Source organism: Ursus americanus, chromosome 28, assembly GCF_024610735.1.
Source record: "Ursus americanus isolate L20-20 chromosome 28, mUrsAme1.1.p, whole genome shotgun sequence".
Classification (NCBI taxonomy): domain Eukaryota; kingdom Metazoa; phylum Chordata; class Mammalia; order Carnivora; family Ursidae; genus Ursus; species Ursus americanus.
The window spans coordinates 38,702,815-38,722,635 of NC_142154.1; the positions used below are offsets into that span (position 1 = coordinate 38,702,815).

Here is a 19,821-nt window from a genome sequence, read left to right on the forward strand (position 1 = left end):
GAAAGTTTGTGTTACACTGCTTTGCTTTTAACGAAGACCTACATTAGTATCTATTTTCACAAACCAAAAGAGATCCAAAGAGGATTTTCACTTTTATGAAAAAAAATGCGAAAAGTGAGACTAGCGTGTAGTTTTTTCTGCACCAGCCATTATAGAGGCAACGCGCACCCGAGCACTGGGAGTGGCGCCACCTAGCTCCTTCCCGGGGAACTGCACTCAGCATCTCCGCAGCAAGCGCCACAGCTTTGAACTGTGCCTGTGACCATCTGGGTTATCTTGATTTATGTTATGCTTCTGTTAGCAAGATGTGTCCTAAGAAAGGCCTAAGAGAGCTTATTTTGGGGGTCTGGGGATGCTCACAGTTTTTTTCCCATATAAATTAATGGTGACCGCTGCTTCACTTTACACCATGTGGGCTTATGAAAGGTTTCATGGTAACACTCTACTTTTGAGTAGCTGGGCAAACGGGCAGTTCAGGCCCCGACACCTTTCACCTCCAAGTGCTGCAGTCATGCCGGGACTCCCTGGCTCGTGTCCTGCTCTTCCCCCATTCCTCCTCCCCACTGTGCAGGACATCCATTCTCATCATTCCCTCCCTGCTTACGGGATAAAGTCCCAGCCTGTGCAGGGCATTCATATTCCTTTGCAGTTCTGCCCCAACCTACACACCCAGCTTTCCTGCCAGGGCCTCGGCCACACCTAACTCCTGCCTGCCAGCGCCCTGTTCTCTCACACTTCCTGGCCACTGACTGAAAGGCCTTCCTCCTGTTGTCTGCCTGGAGCGCCCCGACACCTCATTCCAGGACCTGCTCAGATGCAGCTTTCTGCAAAATGGGCCCACCAGGCTCGAGGGGCTTCCTGAATGTTTTCCTAAGTCTTCACTTGGCCTGGAATTCCCTTTTCCTCCCTTCCAACCCCAGAATTCCTCATTTCCTTCTAGGTTTGGCTCTACTATTGCTTAAAATTTTTTAGTAATGTTATTTGACATAATTTCAGGCTTAAAGAAAAATTGCAGGAAGAGTACAAAGAATTCTCATACGTTGCTCACCCAGGTCCCTAAATATTAATGTTTTGCCATATTTGCCTTTATTTCTCTATATCTACCTGTCTATCCATCCATCCATCCATCCATCTGGATGTATGATTTTATTTCTTCCAAACTGTGAGTTACTTGCAGACATTATACCCCTCTACTTCTTCAATGAGTATATTTTCTAAAATCAAGGACATTCTCTTATCTAATCACAGAACAATTACCAAAATTAGGAAATTAACTTTGCTATCAATTATCACCTGATATACAGCTCTCACTCAGATTTCACAAATTACCCCAATGAAGTCCTTTATAATAAAGGAAAGTCCTAGGTCATGCACTGCATTTAGTTATGTGTCTCAATGTTTAATCTAGAAGATTTCCTTTTTTTTTGTCTTTTATGACAATTGACATTTTTGAAGTGTCTAGGCCAGTTATTTTATAGAAAGTACCTCATTTTAGGTTTGTCGTTCGTTTCCTCACGATGGGTTCACGTTGTGCCGATTTGGCGGGAGAATCCCACAGGCGATGCCGTGTCCATCGCAGCGGTCATATATGATGTCACGGTCTCGTTTCTGGTGTTAACATCGGTCACTGGTTGACTGTTGATATGTCTGACTCTTCCCCTGGCCAGCGAGGCCCTTCTCAGGGCCAAGGAGGGAGTCAGCGGATTGATCCTGGTATCCCGCTACCTGAGAATGCGGAGATACAGGGGATTGAGGAACAGACACCAGCAGAGCCCCCCCGCCCCACGCGCCTGGCTCTGTGGCTGCTTTTCATCTGTGCCTCACAGCACCCCTGTAATTCAGACGTGTGTGCTCATTTTCCACGTGTGCTCAGTGAGGATGGGCAATTTGCCTCAGGGTACTTGAGTGGTAAGTAGCAGAGCCAGATTCAAATCCGGCTCTGTCTGCCACTTTCCATAACACTAATGCCCTGGAGACAAAAGACAGTCAACAACTTTCATCAAATGGAAAAATCTAACACCGAGACCATCAAAAAACTTAACACCCTCCTACATCAACAAGGATGCTTTCTACTCATTTATCCTTTCAACAAATATGTATGGTGGGTCTACTATGTACCAGGCAGTGTTATAGATAATAGGGATATAGTGGTGAACAAATTGTTTACATTCTACTGGGACTCTGCAAACACCAGCAAATCCAGCTAAAGTGGCTTGAACAATAATAAGAAGGCTGTAGAGCAACTCTGGGGGTGATTAATTTAGCAGCTCGAAGATGTCATGGCTAAGACTCACATTCTATAGAATTCTCTTAGCTTTCCCTTTGGGGATGCAAGATGCTCGCCTTAGTTTTAAGCAAGACATACTCAAAGGAAACAAAGGGGACATTCCTGCCATGGACCATTTACATGGGCAAACAAAGTCTTCCTAGAATCCTCCCTGACTTCCCTTCTACCTCACTGGTCAGAGCTGCATGACCAGCCTGTGCAAAAATCTACCATTTGGCAAGAGAGATGGGCTGCTGAGCCTGGCTTAGGCGATTTAGATTTGTACCGCCCCCTTTCCCAGACCTCGGGACCCAACCTTCCCCACAGCACTTGGTTGTCAGAAGCATAGGATGAGACTGAACAAAATTGCAATTTTCTTTTAAGGAGGAATGAGGGGGAAAAGCTGTTGAGCAGACAACTGTTAATATTTGCCAAATCTCCCATTCACTAATTTACCAAATATTTACAAATTCTGTGGCTGCTTAGAAACTCCTCTTTATACAAATATAAATATGGCTCATTGCTATTCCTTATGGTCACTATACCAAGTTCTACTTCCTTTTACTAAGTCATACAGTTGCTCTCTTTACCTATCCCTGTATTGCTTGTCTCATTCCAAAACAAGGTCTCCTTTATGTGACCGTACAGAATCTTAGCCAGGGGAGGTTTAAAAAATATTAAAGAACTGGTTCTAGTATGTGCATTGACCACTGACAGGGTAGGGCCCTGGAGGGTCCTGTTGGGCCAGGCATTCACCACGTAGTTGCTGGATGGGGAGAACCAGGAGGGTCCTAGAGGAGAAGGCCGGAGGCTGGGGAGTGGGAGGACACTGCCAACTGATATGGAAATAAATATGGAAATATTTCAGTATTGTAACAACCAGCATGACAGTGCCCATGTGACAAGGCGGACATCTCCCCAGCATCAGTATAATGACCTCAGGACAATATTCCCAACTTCTGCCAGGACCAGGCATCTGGGCTGCCTCCAGTTTTAACTATAATATTAAGCTCAATACTAAGCATCTCTGTATGTACCTCTGTTTTTTTATATTGTATAATGCACAAAATTTACATATTTATAGCACGTCTTATATATTTATAAATAGACGTCTCCCAAAGTGGTGTTCCAAAGTCAAAGGTATGATCAATTTTATAACTTGATGTAAAAAGCATTTAACTACTGGTTTAGAAATACCCTTGCCCAACTTTTTCAGACTAGTGCTGCTGGGGAGCTGGGAGGCATCTGGTGTTGTGGAAAGGGGATAGGTATGGGAGTAAGGAGAGCTGGGCCCTGGTCTGGGCAATGCTCCTCTACTAGGGGTGGGGGAGTCTCTTGGTCTCTCTGGAATTTGGTTTTCCCAACTGTACAACGAAAGATACCGTCTGTCATAGTATCAGGTACAGTTAGCCTTGGTCGCCTCCATCTGCTCCTGACCTTGGCCTGAGGCCCTGGCCACCCGGTCACACCCTCACCATGGCCAGCCGCTGAACCATGGCACTGTGGAAGATGCTGGTCCTGCACTGTAAGGAAGTGTGTAGACTGCCACCTTCTGGTGGTAAGAGTTAGTATCCAGAAGACTCTGGGCATCAAGCTGCTCCCCCTTGTGTCGCTGTGAAGATCTGCCCTAAGGGTGAAGCCGCTGGAGGAAGGGGGAGGTTCTCCCCACATACACTGGCCCTGGTGTCAGTGGTGGCTTTAAGGTGATGTCCTCCTTCTGCCACTGAAACTCTGGGAAAGAGACGATGCTGAGATTTATTTTATTAATTTGGTTTTTTTTTTTTAGAAGATTTTGTCAGAGAGAGAGCGAGCACGTGTGCACAAGCAGGGGGAGCAGCAGACTCCCCACCGAGCAGGGAGCCCAAAGCAGGACTGGATCCCAGGACCCTGGGATCATGATGTGAGCCGAAGGCAGACACTTAACCAACCGACCACCCAGGCGTCCCTAGATGCTGTTTTAAACAGCTGTGTGTAAGTGACGGTGTTTTGGGTTTTAGAGACGGGGAAGGTGCTGGCAAGGGCATCTTTGCAAAAACAGGAGGTCTCTGCTAGGGATTTATTAGACGCTGATTAGAGACAGCAGTGGTCGTTCAGTCCACAAATATTTACAGAGCACCTCATATGTGCCAGACAAGTGCCTCAGTAAACACATTTGAACAAAACCAGCAGGGTTCCTGGTCTCACTGTCTAGTCGGGGGGAGGGGGGGAGGGATGTTTGGCGATAAGACGGATTTTTTAACTAATATACTTCCTTTTAACTGAAGACAAAATGTCATCTGCACAGAAAAATTTAAAACACATTTCACCGCCCAAACACTACAGCTACTTGTATTTCAACACCTTCCAGCCCTTATATACTTGTATGTACATTTTATTTTATTACTTTATTTTATTTTTAGAGGTGGGGAGAGGGGCAGAGGGAGAGAGAGAATCCTAAGCAGACTCCACGCCCGGTGCGGAGCCTGATGCCCAGCTTGACGCGGGGCTCAAGCCCAGGACCCTGAGATCGTGACCTGAGCCGAAATCAAGAGTCGGACGCTTAACCATCTGAGCCACCCAGGCGCCCCAGTATGCACATTTTAAAAAGCTGTAACCATAATGCACGTTATCCTGAAGTGTGTTATGGGTACTTTTAATGAACACTTCTCTATGTTGCTAGTTAACCTTCATAATTATCCTTATAGCTCTACCGGAGGCTCGGGAGTGGCTCTGTCAAAATCTGTGTAGCAATTCCCTTAGGCTTAGACACGATTTTTTTCCTTTTCTTTTTCTAGAACAGAAATTGCTGACGTTAACTTCTTCATACAGATCTCTATAGCATCACTTTTCAATAATCGTGGGTATGGTTCATCTGTGTGTTGCCATAGCACTTCCCCAAAGAGCTATTACTAATTTATAATGCCACCGACATTATATAAGTGAGCCGATCTTGCTGCAACACCAGGAACTCTGAATATTGTGACTTTAGCACATTTTTAAGAATTAATATTTTAAAATAGGGTCCCAAATTTGCTTTAATCTGCATTTCTTTGGATACTAGTGGGCAGGTTCTTTTTGGCATGTGTACTATTTATAATTGCTCCTTTGTGAAATGTCAGTTCATATTGCAGTTAAACATTTGGTTCTTTCCTTAGAAAAGAGAAAAGCACCAGAGGACTGCAGTATTGCAGCCTAGGGAGTCAGAACGGTACCTACTGCATTATTCATTGGGTTAATAACTCCTTCTGGAAGCTTCTTAAGAAAGCTCAGCTGTACCAGAATCTAGAGTGCAAGTCTCTTCTGCTGCCCAGAACTACTAAGTGAGGGAAGTGATTCTGGGACGCCCTTGGCTGTGCTTGACTCAATAGTGGAAATGACATAATTGCCTACTGTTTATAAAAGAATTGGACATCAGCCCAGGTTACAATAATGCAAATGAAAATTATGTGATTGGAGAGTTAATTTGGTTTCCTGGTGACTCTGAAGGATACAAAGCATCGTTGAGTGTTTCCTTTGGAAAGGTCTTTCTGCTGTGGCCCAGAGCCCTGGCCCAGAGAAGTGAAGTGACTTGATTGAGCTTACACAGGAAGCTAGAACCTCTAGCTCCTGGACCCCATCACGGCTGTCATCTGTCCTGAATTTGAATATAAATGAACCTGAGATTCTCGCCTTCCAGGCTCCCTCCCCCAATTGTGCACCTCTCCCCAGCCTGGATGATTTCCAGAATACAGCTCTGGGAATGCTTTCTGTGTGGGGGTTGGTTTCCTTTTCCTACACGGCCTCCAACAAGAACTCTGGGCCTTTCCTCTCTGGGAACTCAAAGCACCACACCTCACAGGGACCTGAGCAGTAGAGAAAGTACTTGGCCAGAGCACAAGTCCTTCTCCTAAGAGAAGACTGGAATGTTAGAAACTAGGCCCTTGTGAAGATGGGCAGTAGGACTCCGTCAGAAAGGCTTTTGGTTTAATGCCTCACTACTGTGTTCTGGGATGCTTAGGTGAAGAAGGGACTGACATTTGATTGACACGTACTATGTAGTAGGTACCGCTTTGTTTTATTTCTCAAAAACACCTGTGGGGTAACAGACTTGGAAACGGAGGCTCAGAGAGGTCAGGTAACTCCACCAGCCCCCACAGCTAAGATGTTATCACTGATCCTCAAATGGGGTTGGACGGTGGCTGGGGGGGCACCTGGAATGGTCAACCGGAATCCCCCGGAAGCTTCTCCAAACCATTCATGCTGTGTGTTCCACTGACAACAACTGCACCCTCTAGAGCTCCCTGTAGGATCTGTGTCCCTGGGTGCCACCTCATGGATGTCGTAGTGTGACAGGTGTCAACAAACTTGTGATGTACAGTAGGAGGTAGATGGAAATCCATGGAAAGGCACCAAAGACAAGGAAGAGAAGCATCTGGAGAAATTCCTTAGGGAAGAAGAAATAGAAGAATCCTAAGGATTGGGACACAGGGGACTATAACTCAAGGCCAGAGAAGTAGTCCTCGTGGGTGGGAAGGTACAAGGGGGCAGGGAAGGGTGTGGCTGGAGGGGAGAGGGGCATGGTGCGGGCTTAGGGGAGAGGTGGGGGGGGGAGACTTGCGGTCGAATCTCTGTTTACCACCCTGAGAACGGACAGACAGCAGCTACAGCAGGTGGAGCTCGTGACCGAGGTTCTAAGACCTAGTGCTGGCTGTGTGGCCTCGGGCAAGTCACAGCACCTCTCTGGGACTTGGTTTCTTTCCCTTTATAAGAGGCATAAAAATAACCTTCTCCAACTACCTCTGAGGGGGAAGACGGTAACCGACTGAGTTAACTCCTACAGAAGGTTTTGTAAATTGTGAAACACTATACAAATGTCTCACAGGGACTGCTGGACACAACGCTAAGTTCTAATCCGTGATCACTCAGAATTTCAGCCCCTCAGTTTGTTCTCGGCTTGTTGACAAGGCAGCATTTGATGTCCATTGAGAGTGTGTGTATCAGACCCTGTCACGGGGTAAGCCCCCCGTTCCTGTCAGTGTCCCCTACCCCAGCTCTGATGTGGTATCCTCAGTTCCTCCAGATGCATCAGCCACATAGAAAATACCCTCTGAGGCTTGTCTGACCACCTTTCAAAAACCCAGCTCTTGTTCTTAAATAAGTTTTGGTGAAAAGTTCATTCATACAACTAAAACACATACTGACCTATAAGAATCCCCAGTCTCCAATGTGAAGCCCCTACGTGTCCTTCCCAGATGCTTCCCCTTGCCTCTGCTAGCCTCACTTTGTGTCAATCTTGTGCTTTTGAAAAATAGCTGCCTCACATACAGATTATCCCTAAGAAATAGATTAGTTTTTCCTGTCTCCGAACTTTTAGAAGGGGGATTGATCGTATTATAAGTATTTTTCTAGAACCTGCTTTTCGCATCCATGATATCCCTGTGCTGATAGATACAACTGCAGCTCATTCATTGTCACTGCTGTATAGTATTCCATGGCGGGAATGTACTATCATTTACTTATCTATCCTACAGCAAATGGACATTTGGGTTGTTTCCAGTGCGGGAATATGACAAACAATACTTGCGTAGGTCTCCTGTTGTATATGTGTATCTAGAAGTGGAAGTGCTGGCTCATAGAGCACGTAGGTCTTTAATTTTACAACATAAGGCCGTACTGTTCCGACTGGTTACACCACTTAACGCTCCCACCAACAGTGTATGAGAATTCTTATTGTTCTATACCTCTGCTCCTGCGCTTGATGGTCTTTTAAATTTCCACCAACCTGGTAACTGTGGACAAGGCAAACTTTGACTAGTGAGAGATAGGAAGTAGGAAGGTGCCGGCAGGTAAGGTGCTCGCCTCTCCACAGAAATCCCACCTGACCCCGTAACCAGCTGCAGCCAGCTCAGTGGCACCGTCCAGTGTTTGCTCATTTTGGTTAGACTTTCATTTCTTTATTACTAAGGAGGTTGAGTATCTTTTTCATATGCAAGAGGCCCTTTTGTCTTTATCTCTGATGCCTGTTCATATTTTTTGCCCATTTAAACAACTAAGCTGTCTATTCCTATTGATTTGCAGCAGTCCTTTATAGATTCTGGACACTAATTCTTAGTCGGTTGTATGTGTTGTAGTGATCTTCTCCCAGTCTCTGGTTTGGCTCATCACTGTGTGTGTGATGTTTTTCTGATGAATAGAAGTTCTTATTTTAGGGCAGTAAACTTCCATCTTTTTCTTTGCCTTTTGGTGTCTTAAGAAATTATTTTGGGGGGCATCTGGGTGACTCAGTCACTTGAGCATCTGACTCTTGGGTTCAGCTCAGGTCATGATCTCACAGGTTGTGAGTTTGAAGCCCTGTGTTGGGGAGGGGGGGGGTCTGTGCTCAGCGGGGAGTCTGCTTAAGATTCTTTCCCTCTGCCCCTCCCCCCATTTGTGCGCGCACGCTCTCTCTCTTTCAAATAAATTATTTTTCACCTGAGGTCAGAAAAATAATCTCCCACATTTCCTTCTGTGACTTAAAAAATTGCAAGTGTCTTTCTTAGGACCGTTTTGTCTCCCAAGCTCCTGAATCTTTCCATAAAATGTAAGCCCAAGGTTATTTCTATTCTAGGGGGTCTCCTCTCAGTGCGGAGGGCTTTGAGTTCTAACAGATACCAAGAGAAAGACTCCATGCACAGAGAGGGCTGGTGGGCGCTGCAGCTCTGGCTCTCAAAGGCCCTCATGTCCTGTGTTCTCCAGTGGCCTCAGGCCCCTAGGAGGCGCCTCTACACCAGCTATGGAGCTCCCTGCAGGCTGCCCAGCTCAGAAGCGGGGCAGCCCGGCCCTCGGCTCTGCTCAGCTGTGCCCCGCTCCTGCCCCAGCCACTCTTATCTCCCAGCAGGCTGCAGGGGCAGCACCTCCCCATTGGCTGACGCCCTCCTGCCCTCACCCAGCCTCTCCCTGGGCCTGAGCTGCTGGCGCTGAGGCCTCTCTTCTCATTTTTGGAGGAACCACATGAACACTTCCTAGCCAGTCTTTCAAACCTGTCCTCCCACCTCTTGCTTGCTGTTTTTCGCTGGAATCCCTCCTGATTCTGTATGGTCTTTCGGAGGACCCCTCACAACAGCTTGCTATCGGGTCAGACACTGCCCCAAACCTCTGCAGCATGGAACTGATGATGGAACTATGGGCTCCTCAAAGGACCCCAACACTTAGGGGGCCACGAGAGGTAGCACATGGAAGATTGAGGCATGGTGCCCTTTGCCTGTTTGAACATTCCATTTCATCGTTCCCTTTCATCTCTGCCAGTTAATAGCTGTCTTGTTTCTTCTTACCTCAGTTTTCTCCTCTGTAAGACCCAGGTGACAATCACTGTCTTACAGCTTTTGTAGGGATGAAATGAGGTAACATAGGTAAGGGTCACTGTGTTTGCACATAATAGGAATCCACAAATATTTGTTTCCCTTTGTCTTAGCTTGAGTTCTCCAAAAAACAGAGCCTGCCGCCGACCTCATGCACTGACGCTTTATTGGCAGGCTTCACCTAGGGCCGCCGGAGTGAGGGGAAGAGGAAAGAGAGGCAGGGAGGACGGAAGGGCAGATATTGGATGGTGCTCCTGAATTATGGGGTAGTGGGTTGTGGGGTCATGCCAGATTTCTCTGGAGAGGCCATCTGGATCCCTGGAGGAGACAAGAACTCCTTCCCTACCAGTACCTTCCCACTTTCTGTCTCTCGCTGATCGAAGTTTGCCCTGTGGGATGTTGAGCCCCCTGCATTTCTGGTGTCATCCCTGAGGCTTCTGGGCAGCCTCTGGAGGAGCCCAGGCCTCCATGAGTCAGGTCAGCTCAGCTCTGAGTGTCTGAGCTGCTGTGATTCTTGCTGTACCGGCCAGGATGGAAACGTCCAGCACTTTGGCCCTTGTCCTTGGAGGAGGCTGAGGTAACCAGTGACATTGGAGCAGAGGGGATGGTGGTGGCTCCTGGGACCTGATGAGCTCACAGTGTGAGCTCTGCCAGGACCATTCAAGGCAAGAAGCAGGGAGAGGGGTCAAGGTCTAGAAGAGGGAAGGCTGGAGAGCCAAGTAGGTGTAGGGGGCATATAAACTGGACTTGGTACACCTTTCACTCTTAAGTTTATGTGACCTCTGCTTTCCAGGACAGCCAGCACTAAGTGCACCCACAGGGGGGAGGTACGTCCATAGTCCCTAATTCATTCCACATTTATTTGCACAATACCAATAAGGGTGCAGGGGTAATAACGCATGAACAAGGTACAGGACCTCACGCACTGTGCAAATAGTGTATTTGGGAAGGATGTGCTATGAGTGGGTTTCGCAGGGCACTGGATGCCATGGAGGGTTATGCTAGAGGCATAGGTTATTCTAGGGTTCAGCAAAAATTTGCTGTTGAAGGGGCGCCTGGGTGGCACAGCGGTTAAGCGTCTGCCTTCAGCTCAGGGCGTGATCCCGGCGTTATGGGATCGAGCCCCACATCAGGCTCCTCTGCTATGAGCCTGCTTCTTCCTCTCCCACTCCCCCTGCTTGTGTTCCCTCTCTCACTGGCTGTCTCTATCTCTGTCAAATAAATAAATAAAATCTTTTAAAAAAATTACTGTTGAAGGCTAGAGAGCAAGTATGTTAGGAGGCTTGGCGGGCCACACGCATCTCTTGTATTTTGTTTGTTTATACCCCTTTAAAAATGTAAACACCTTTCTTAGCCTCTATGCCAAGTCAAAACAGGCTGGGGGCACTAACTCCCAACTGAAGTGGCTTAATGCGTTAAAGGTTTAATCTTGCTCACATTACCGTCCAACGCAGCTCAGTGGCCTTCTGAGCCCTTGTCCTCTGGGCGGTGCTTCGGGGACCCAGGCTACCCCCATCTCGGCCTCCATCTCTGCCCTCCTGGCTCCTGTGAAATGAGAAAAGAGGGTTGAAGTCTCGCATGAGAACTTTGAAGAGGCGCGTGACTCTTCCGCATACATTTTCTTGGTTAGAACTCAAACGGTCCCAACATCCCAGCAAAGGGAGATGCGGACGTGGTTTTCCGGTGTGTCTAGGAAGAGACAACAGCATGGTAAAACAGCGCAGTCGGCGCCAGAGAGCAAGGGGGAGTTGCAGACACGCGTCCGTCTCAGAGGACCCCAGGATCTGGCTGGGAGAAAAGTGAGCAGGTATGAAAATCCGAATAACTAAGTATAATGGCAAACGCCACGTCAACAGGATTCTGACAGCATCAGTAACTATGAAATAACACTCGGAAGACTGGAGGAGTTCATAGGACCAAGCGATGGCACTAACCTGGAGTAGCTGGATAAAGTTTCATGGAGAAGGGGACCTGAATCAGGTTTGGAAGGATTGGGAAAATGTAGCCAGAGGCAGAGGAATCAGAATGGTTTTCCAGGTGGAGGAAGAAACAGACAGAGGGGTCGCCCTGGGGAAGGTGGGAAGGTCCGGAGTTCACACTGGTAAAGGGCAGCACTGACCAGTACTGACGATTACTGGCCAGGTGAGTCTTGGGGGTTGGGTTTGGGGGAGGTTCCTGGGGAGGGACGGGGGTGGGATCCTGAGGTGGGGGGGCTGCTGCTCAGGACAGCAGTTAGAGATGGCTGCTGATCAATTTAACCCCCTTTGGGCACCCAGGACAGCTCTGTCAGTGCATATAGGCTGGACATCTGGCCTGCATTGGAGAGTTATGGCAGCAGGATGTAAAGACAGGTAGGAGTTAAATCGTAAAAGGCTTTGAATGCCAGGGTGCTTGGGATTCCCAAAGATGGACATTGTTTATTTTCAGAGATGAGGTTTAGGGACCTCCCCCAATAAATATTTAATAACGAATGAATGGTTACATAAACAATAGTGTGTCTACACGATGAAATAGTCTGTAATCATTTCAATCATTAATGACATGGACTTGTTATTGACATGGAATAAGTGGAAAAAATAGAAAACTATAGAGTAAAATACCAAGTTAGTAATTAAAAATATAAAGATCTTAAGAATAGAAGGACAAACATTAAATTATAAATTGTGGTTATTTTTGGATGGTAGTATTATGTTTGATTTTTTCTTTCCTCCCCTCCTTCCTTCCCTCCTTCAAGAGGGAGAAAGGGAGACAGGGAGGGAGAGAGAGAATCCCAAGCAGACGCCCTGCTGAACACAGAGCCCAACAGCAGGACTTGATCTCAGGACCCTGAGATCATGAAATGAGCCAAAATCAAGAGTGGGATGCCTAACCGACTGAGCCACCCAGATGCCCGTGCTTTTTCTTTTCATCATTGTTTTTCTGCATTTTAACTTTCTATAATGAGTGCCTAGAGTTTTTATAATGAATAATTTGTAATAAATACTTTTTACAAAGCAAGCTTAAACATGTGGAGTTTGGTGAGGGGGTTGCTATGGTTTTATTCTTTCAGTGCAGGTGGATTCCAACCTCGTTTTCACAGTATGCAGGAACCGGGCGCCCACATCGTTCAGTCCACCGTGCTGAGTGCCATCGGTCCCTGTGGTATCAGACTTTCCTTGCCACTGAGCCCACGAGAGGAAAACCCTCCTGACTTGTCATCATGAACTGAAGGTCCTCCGGGGCACCTGTAATTCCAGCAATTCCCCAAGGCTTCTGGAGCCTCAGGGTGAATCTCTAGACCAGAAAATCCCCCAGTCGCCGGGAGCATGAGCCACAGAGATGTGGGGAGGCCGAAGATGGACACAGAAGTACAGGGAGTGAGAACACATTCAGATATAACTTCAGTGTGTAGATGAGAAAACAGAGGCCAGAAAGAGGAAGGCTGTTACCCAAGGTCACACAGTGGGTTAGTAGCAAGCGGGGACTTGAGCCCAGGTCTCCAGGGTCCTGTGCTCTGTCATCAACAGTCACAGGCCCTTAGACTACTGGCTTTCCTGGGTTCTGGTCAAATTTGGTTTTTTGCCCACTTTGCAGATGTAGTTTGGGTTGAAGTTCACGGAATCATTTCTATTTCTTGTCTATTCAGTTTCGTGGCTCCCTGAGTCTCTTTAACTAAACTCTGATCTTGTTCAAATCAAGTATAGTATCAAAATAGTGAAAAGATTCTCTGGAAACCATTTGGCTGTTTCTGAAGAAGTTAAACATAGAGTTACCGTAAGACCTAGAACACGCCACGCCTAGGTAGATACCCCAGAGATCCGAAAGCATACAGCCACTAAATCACACACCAGTGTTCGTATCCAAAATAGCCAAAAAGTAGAAACCTCCGTGTCCATCAACGGGTGGACAAACAAAACGTTCTCGATCCATACAATGGCGTGTTATACGGCAATGAAAAGGGATGAAGTTCTTCATGCTAACCTAGGGGTGAACTTTGAGAACATCTGCTAAGTGAAAGAAGCCAGTCACTAAGCACCACAGGTTGTAGGATTCCATTTATATGAAATTTCCAGAATAGGCATTTCCATAGAGACAGAGAGTAGATGAGGAGGGAGCTTGATGAGGGGCTCGACCCCAGGACCCCGGGATCATGACCTGAGCTGAAGGCAGACACCTAACCCACTGAGCCACCCAGGCGCCCACAGTTGCTCACTTTTTATCAACTTCAGCTCCTTAACCTGGAAAATGGGGTAATGGAGTCGGTCTTGCAGGTGGTTGCATGCACAGAGCCTGGCCCTCGTCATGATTGCCTTCTGGTTTCCCTTTCTCACCTCTTCCCCTGTCTCTGGAGATGTTGTGCCACACTGGGGTGCTTGCCCTCCCTGTAGGTGTAAGAAGTCCTCCCAACATAAGGTTCTGGAAGCTTTTCTGAGTGAGTGCTTCTCCAACATCACAGGCAAAGGAATCACTTCTTCCCATAGCTTTTCTCAAACTCTGTACTTAGTGACTAGAACGAGGCTTCTCACACTAAAAGGTACATCGAGTCACTTGGGGATCTTGTTGAAATGGAGATTCTGAGTCACAGATCTGGGGCAGAGCCAGAGAATCTGCATTTCTAAACATCTTCCAGGTGATGCTATTGTTTCTGGTCCTTGAAAACACCTGCATAGTATAGTACTAAGTCCCTGGAAATGTTAGAATGATTTATGGACCTTTCCTCAAGTAACAAACTTTGAATATCTTTGTAAAGTACATAGAGAGGAAAAATAAATTAATGTGTTTTATAACTAAAAGGCTTACAGAGAGAGAGATTCTGAAATACTATCGAAGTTTTTTCTTTTTTTCTTTTTTTTTATAGCCCTTTCAGGTATTCAGAGAGATATTTACAGCCTTCTGTGAGGGCCCAGAGTTGACGTGTGAAGTTCTAATTTGAACCATAAAAATGTGCAGTTGCATGTGCGCCCACACTTCCCAAGCATGGCTTGCAACTAGTATCCCCTTTAAATCTGCTTAGACCAAGTCTGAGAAGCCGGCAAAGGAGGAGTCATGGTCCTCATTTTGTAGATGACAGAACTGAGGCTCAATCTGGTGACGTGACCTGTCGAGGCCCCTCTCAGTGTTCCCGGCTGAGCCGGGGCGCGCGGAAAACCTCTCCTCCCCGTACCCTCTCACTTCTCATGACAGGACGCGGGACTCTACACAGCTCCAGATCTTCCCTCTAGTCCTGGGTGTACCGATGAGGCAGCCTCAGGGATAAGGAGGCAAGAATTTCTACTAAAAGAGTGTCATCAGAGGTGCAAGATAACAGAACTAGTAATATTTCTACCCTTCTCCTTGGCCCCACCCCAAATTCAGGACTAAAAAACGTCACAGTCTTGCCTACACTAAAACAAGCCTGTTTGGGATCTAAACACCCATCTTGCTATCTTCTTGCCCTCGTTGTTTATAGGACACAGGAAGGCCCAAGCTCCCCAGCTTCCCGAGCCCACTTGGCCCCTGAAGATCCTCAGGCCTTTGGTAGGGGGCCCAGTGGGAAAGCAGAAACAATCTGTCTTCAGAGTTGGAGTTTACGTCTGTTAATTCATCAGCTAGGCATCCAGGAGTCTAAGGATCTGTGTGGCTTTCAACCTTGAAGCTTTCAACCTGGGGAGGCTTCCAAATATCCATGCTGTGGATGCTGCATGCTAGAGATCTGGGGTGGGCTAGCGTTTCTTCAAGTTTTCCAGGCGTGCCAATGGACAGCCACAGTTGCAAGGATGTGTAGATCCCCCTTCCCCACCCCTACAGGCAGGTTACCTCTCTCCATTCTGTCCTATGCAGAGAGGCTTTGCTCATCCTGGATTAGAAAGGTCATGTGAATTCCGTTCCACACAAAGGAAATCACGTGTATGAAGTGTGGGCTGGAGGGGAGACTGGTTCATTTCTCCACGCAGAGAGGCGGTACACAGAGGGGGTTATGGGCACAGACCTTTTGGGTTTGCCTCCTGACTCTGCTGCTGCTGAATTTAGTGAATCTGGACACACCAGAAAGCCTCAGCTTTCTTAGCTGTGAAATGGGGCCACGGGTTGTTGAAGGGACGCAGGGCTGGGGAGAGGACACCCTTGCATGGCCCTGAGCAGGAGTGTCCCTGTAAGTTTTGCATCCTGGGCAACCCACTTGCTTCACCTTGGTCCTCGCTCTGAGTGGGTGCAAGGAGATTACACACGCCCGGGGCTTAGCACAGAGCCCAGGGTAAGCCAAGCTCACAAGGGCGATTAGGAGCAGGAGCCGGGTCTGCCTCAACTCAGCTGACTTCACTGTGTTTTATTCCACCCTAACAAGTGAGACTCCATTCCTTTCCATTTAACTCCAGTCAACAACCCAATTCCATCCCTCCGCTCTCCACCTCCCCCGTCCCTCATCCCCCACCCCTACAGCTTTCTGGTCACAGCAGCTTAATTGTATTCAGTTCAATTCTTCTTCTTTTTTTTTTTTTTAAAGATTTTATTTATTTATTTGACAGAGATAGAGACAGCCAGCAAGAGAGGGAACACAAGCAGGGGGAGTGGGAGAGGAAGAAGCAGGCTCATAGCGGAGGAGCCTGATGTGGGACTCGATCCCATAACGCCGGGACCACGCCCTGAGCCGAAGGCAGACGCTTAACCACTGTGCCACCCAGGCGCCCCTCAGTTCAATTCTTCTAACATCCCCCTACTCATAGAATTGCCAGATTTACTAACAACAAAAATGCAGGGTGCCCAGTTAAATGTGAATTTGAGATAATCACGGAGAAATTATTTTAGCATAAGTATGTCCCATGCTATATTCAAATTTTAATTTGAACTATTTACAAATATGAAATCAGATTAGGTGTGCTGTGAATTTATCTGGCAGTGCTACTACCTACACATTACCACTCAGGCAGAGCTGGGCTCTCTGCTCTCTCGTGTTTTTCTTTCCGTCCTGTCGGCACTTAGTTTGGAAGCCTAGTCGTAAGTGCTCCCTGGCAGACTGGGAACAACTAGGAGACATTGCCTCATTAATATCTCTCTCAGTTACTTGGCCTAGTTCTGGTACTGTTTGAGGAAGATAGAAAGGAAGGAGGGAGAGAAGGAGGGAAGGAGAGAGGAAGAAAAGGAGGAAGCAAAGTTCTGGTTTTCAGCTAATCTGATTTAGCATACGAACATGGAGAAACCAAAATTACTCCCACCTTTGTGCTGAACACTCTGTATTTTCAATAATTAATATGTGCCCTGTGTTTGAACAAAGAGCTTAAACCTATTTATCTTATTTAATCTTTGCATCAAGACTTCGGGTTTTATTTCGAACCCCAGGCAACCCCAGAGTGGTTGCCTACTCACCAATTACTCCAGGGGTCCCCATCCGCCTTCTTTTCCGTGTGAATATTGGCCCTCGGCTTTGCTCCTATCCCCCTCCTTCCCGGGCCTCAGAGAAGGTGGGCCCTGCTCCCCATTCCCCACTCCCTGACCCGGGAGCAGCACAGGACAGGGTGGGGGGCCACTCCCTTTGCAAATCACCAGCTTACTTACCAGGTTCGGTTCTCACTGATGGAAATGCAGGAGCAAGCCTGTCGAAGGGCTTGGAGGACGATTCTCCTTGCTCTTAGCGCTGCTGTTCTGCGCTTTGGCTGCTGGACTGTGTTATGTCTGACTTTCAGGGCTGGAGGTGGCACAGGTATTCTGAGCAGAGACTGGCAGAGCGGAAAGACAGAAGGAACCTGGGTGCTTGACGGCAGCCTGGAGCCGGTAAAGCCCACCCGGACCCTCCTCCCTCCCACCTCTCATTATAAGACTCTTTATTGTCTCAGCTGTTTTGAGTTTGGTTTTCTCTTCTTTGCAGCTGAAAACATTCTGCTCAATACCCTTCCTCTTAGGTAAGGACAAATTGGGGCGTGAGAAGAGAAATGACCTGCCCTGGGTCGCATAGCTGGTAAACTCCAGAGAAGGGTCCCAGTCCCAGGTGTACGTGAGTTCAGGTTCAAGGTTGTCTTCACTATGCCTCATGCCCCCTTGCTACCGTGGTCCCTCTTTGGGGTCTGCCACCATAACTCCCATTCCCACTGTTCAGCTGGCTCTTTGGGTAAGTAAGATATTGGGGACCTTTGTAAAAATGCAACGACATTTGTGCTTTGCTTCTGGATGTGTTATGTGTATGTAACGTGGCGGATTGTTCTCCCCCTCCAACCCCCCGAAGTAAAAATCAATCCATTTTATTATATCAGCAGATTACCATGCGGACACACCCACTCACATAGCTGACTTTTCTTATAGCCCAGAGAGGCATTTTTCTCCTTTAAAAAAATTTATTTTGCATAGAAGGATGAAACATTTTAAAAGTACGTATTTTCATCGTAGGAATTATAAATAATAAAAAAAATTTTTACAGTTGCAATGCATAGGGCTGGTCAGCAGGCCATCTGAGGGCTTTAAATTTGCTTTCAGGTCTCCTAATTTTTTTTTTTTGAAGATTTTATTTATTTATTTGAGAGAGAGAGAGCACAAGCAGGGGAAGTGGCAGGCAGAGCGAGGAGAAGCAGACTCCGTGTAGAGCAGGAGATCTGATATGGGGCTTGACTCCAGGACCCTGGGATCATGACCTGAGCAGAAGGCAGACGCTTAACCGACTGAGCCACCCAGGCACTCCTCCCTTCTAATTTCTTCTTTATCCTTCACAAACTGTATATGTATCAAAACACAAAGATTTCATCCTCTCTGCAGAGAATCAGAAGCACTTTACTTGAAAAGTAAGAAAAATAGTGTGATGTCAGGGATTGTTAATATAATTAATGCCACCGAATTATACACTTAAAAATGGTTACAATGGCACATGTTATGTTATATATATTTCACCATAGCTAAAAATTTAATAATATATCAAAAGCCTTAAAATACATACTTTACGTGGGTTAATTATATGGTATGTACATCTCAATAAAACTGTTAAAAAAAGTGGAATGGGCTATTATTTCCATTAAGAAAACATCACTTTCCTGTGGAGAAAGGGGATCCCTCCTACATTGTTGGTGGGAATGCAAGTTGGTACAGCCACTCTGGAAAACAGTGTGGAGGTCCCTTAAAAAGTTAAAAATTGAGTTACCCTATGATCCAGCCATTGCACTACTGGGTGTTTACCCCAAAGATACAGACGTGGTGAAGAGAAGGGCCATATGTACCCCAATGTTCATAGCAGCAATGTCCACAATAGCTAAATCATGGAAGGAGCCGAGATGCCCTTCGACAGATGACTGGATTAAGAAGTTGTGGTCCATATATACAATGGAATATTACTCAGCTATCAGAAAGAATGAGTTCTCAACATTTGCTGCAACATGGACAGCACTGGAGGAGATAATGCTAAGTGAAATAAGTCAAGCAGAGAAAGACAACTATCATATGATTTCTCTCATCTATGGAACATAAGAACTAGATGATCAGTAGGGGAAGAAAGGGATAAAGAAAGGGGGGTAATCAGAAGGGGGAATGAAGCATGAGAGACTATGGACTATGAGAAACAAACTGAGGGCCTCAGAGGGGAGGGGGGTGGGGGAATGGGATAGACTGGTGATGGGTAGTAAGGAGGGCACATATTGCATGGTGCACTGGGTGTTATACACAACTAATGAATCATCGAGCCTTACATCGGAAACCGGGGATGTACTGTATGTTGACTAACAAAATATAATAAAAAATCATTAAAAAAAAAAAAGAAAACATCACTTTCCATTGGCATTTATGTTTCTGAAAAGGTGCCCCGACTGCTGAATAACTTCAAAAGCATTAATAAAAGGGACCCATGTGTGATCGCCCATTTACAAACATCAATGATAGTTATCACAGCCTTTCTGATGACTTTTTTTGGGGTAATGTTTGATTTTTATATAATTTCAAACTTACAAAAAGGTTGTTAGTGTTTTACATGTTTTCAAAATAATGTATCACAGACAGGCACACAAAGGGGAAATTCGGACAATCTAAGCTAAGTATTATGGCATCAGGAGAAAATCCATCATACATGATAAACACAACTTTGAGATAACTAAAGAGATGCCACCACTTTCATACAATCGAAGTTCAGCATAGACCTGTTTCACTATCCAACCATAAAACGCCTGGACACCTTACTGGTGAAGAGTTGGCGTATTATTATGGTCATGGTCATGTGTTCTGCATTTTTACACAATAAAGCCATTCAAGCGCATAGTTTAAAACTGAAATATACCTCATACACAGGCTTTAAATTGTTTTAAAAGTATTCAGTGCAAACATCTACAAATGTGCACT

The 19,821-nt window shown here is 46.5% G+C and overlaps 1 protein-coding gene across 1 annotated transcript in view; it reads right to left on the minus strand.

The window, feature by feature from the left end:
• USP3 (ubiquitin specific peptidase 3) overlaps window positions 1-17,202 on the minus strand; it is a 144,847-nt gene extending 127,645 nt beyond the window's left edge. Inside the window, exons 1-3 of the mRNA XM_045810795.2 lie at window positions 17,071-17,202; window positions 11,004-11,106; window positions 1,486-1,725 (exon numbers count right to left, since the gene is read on the minus strand). The gene's annotated coding sequence lies outside the window, so the exon portion shown is untranslated. The remainder of the gene's footprint in view (window positions 1-1,485; window positions 1,726-11,003; window positions 11,107-17,070) is intronic.
• Between the last annotated feature and the right edge of the window lie 2,619 nt (window positions 17,203-19,821).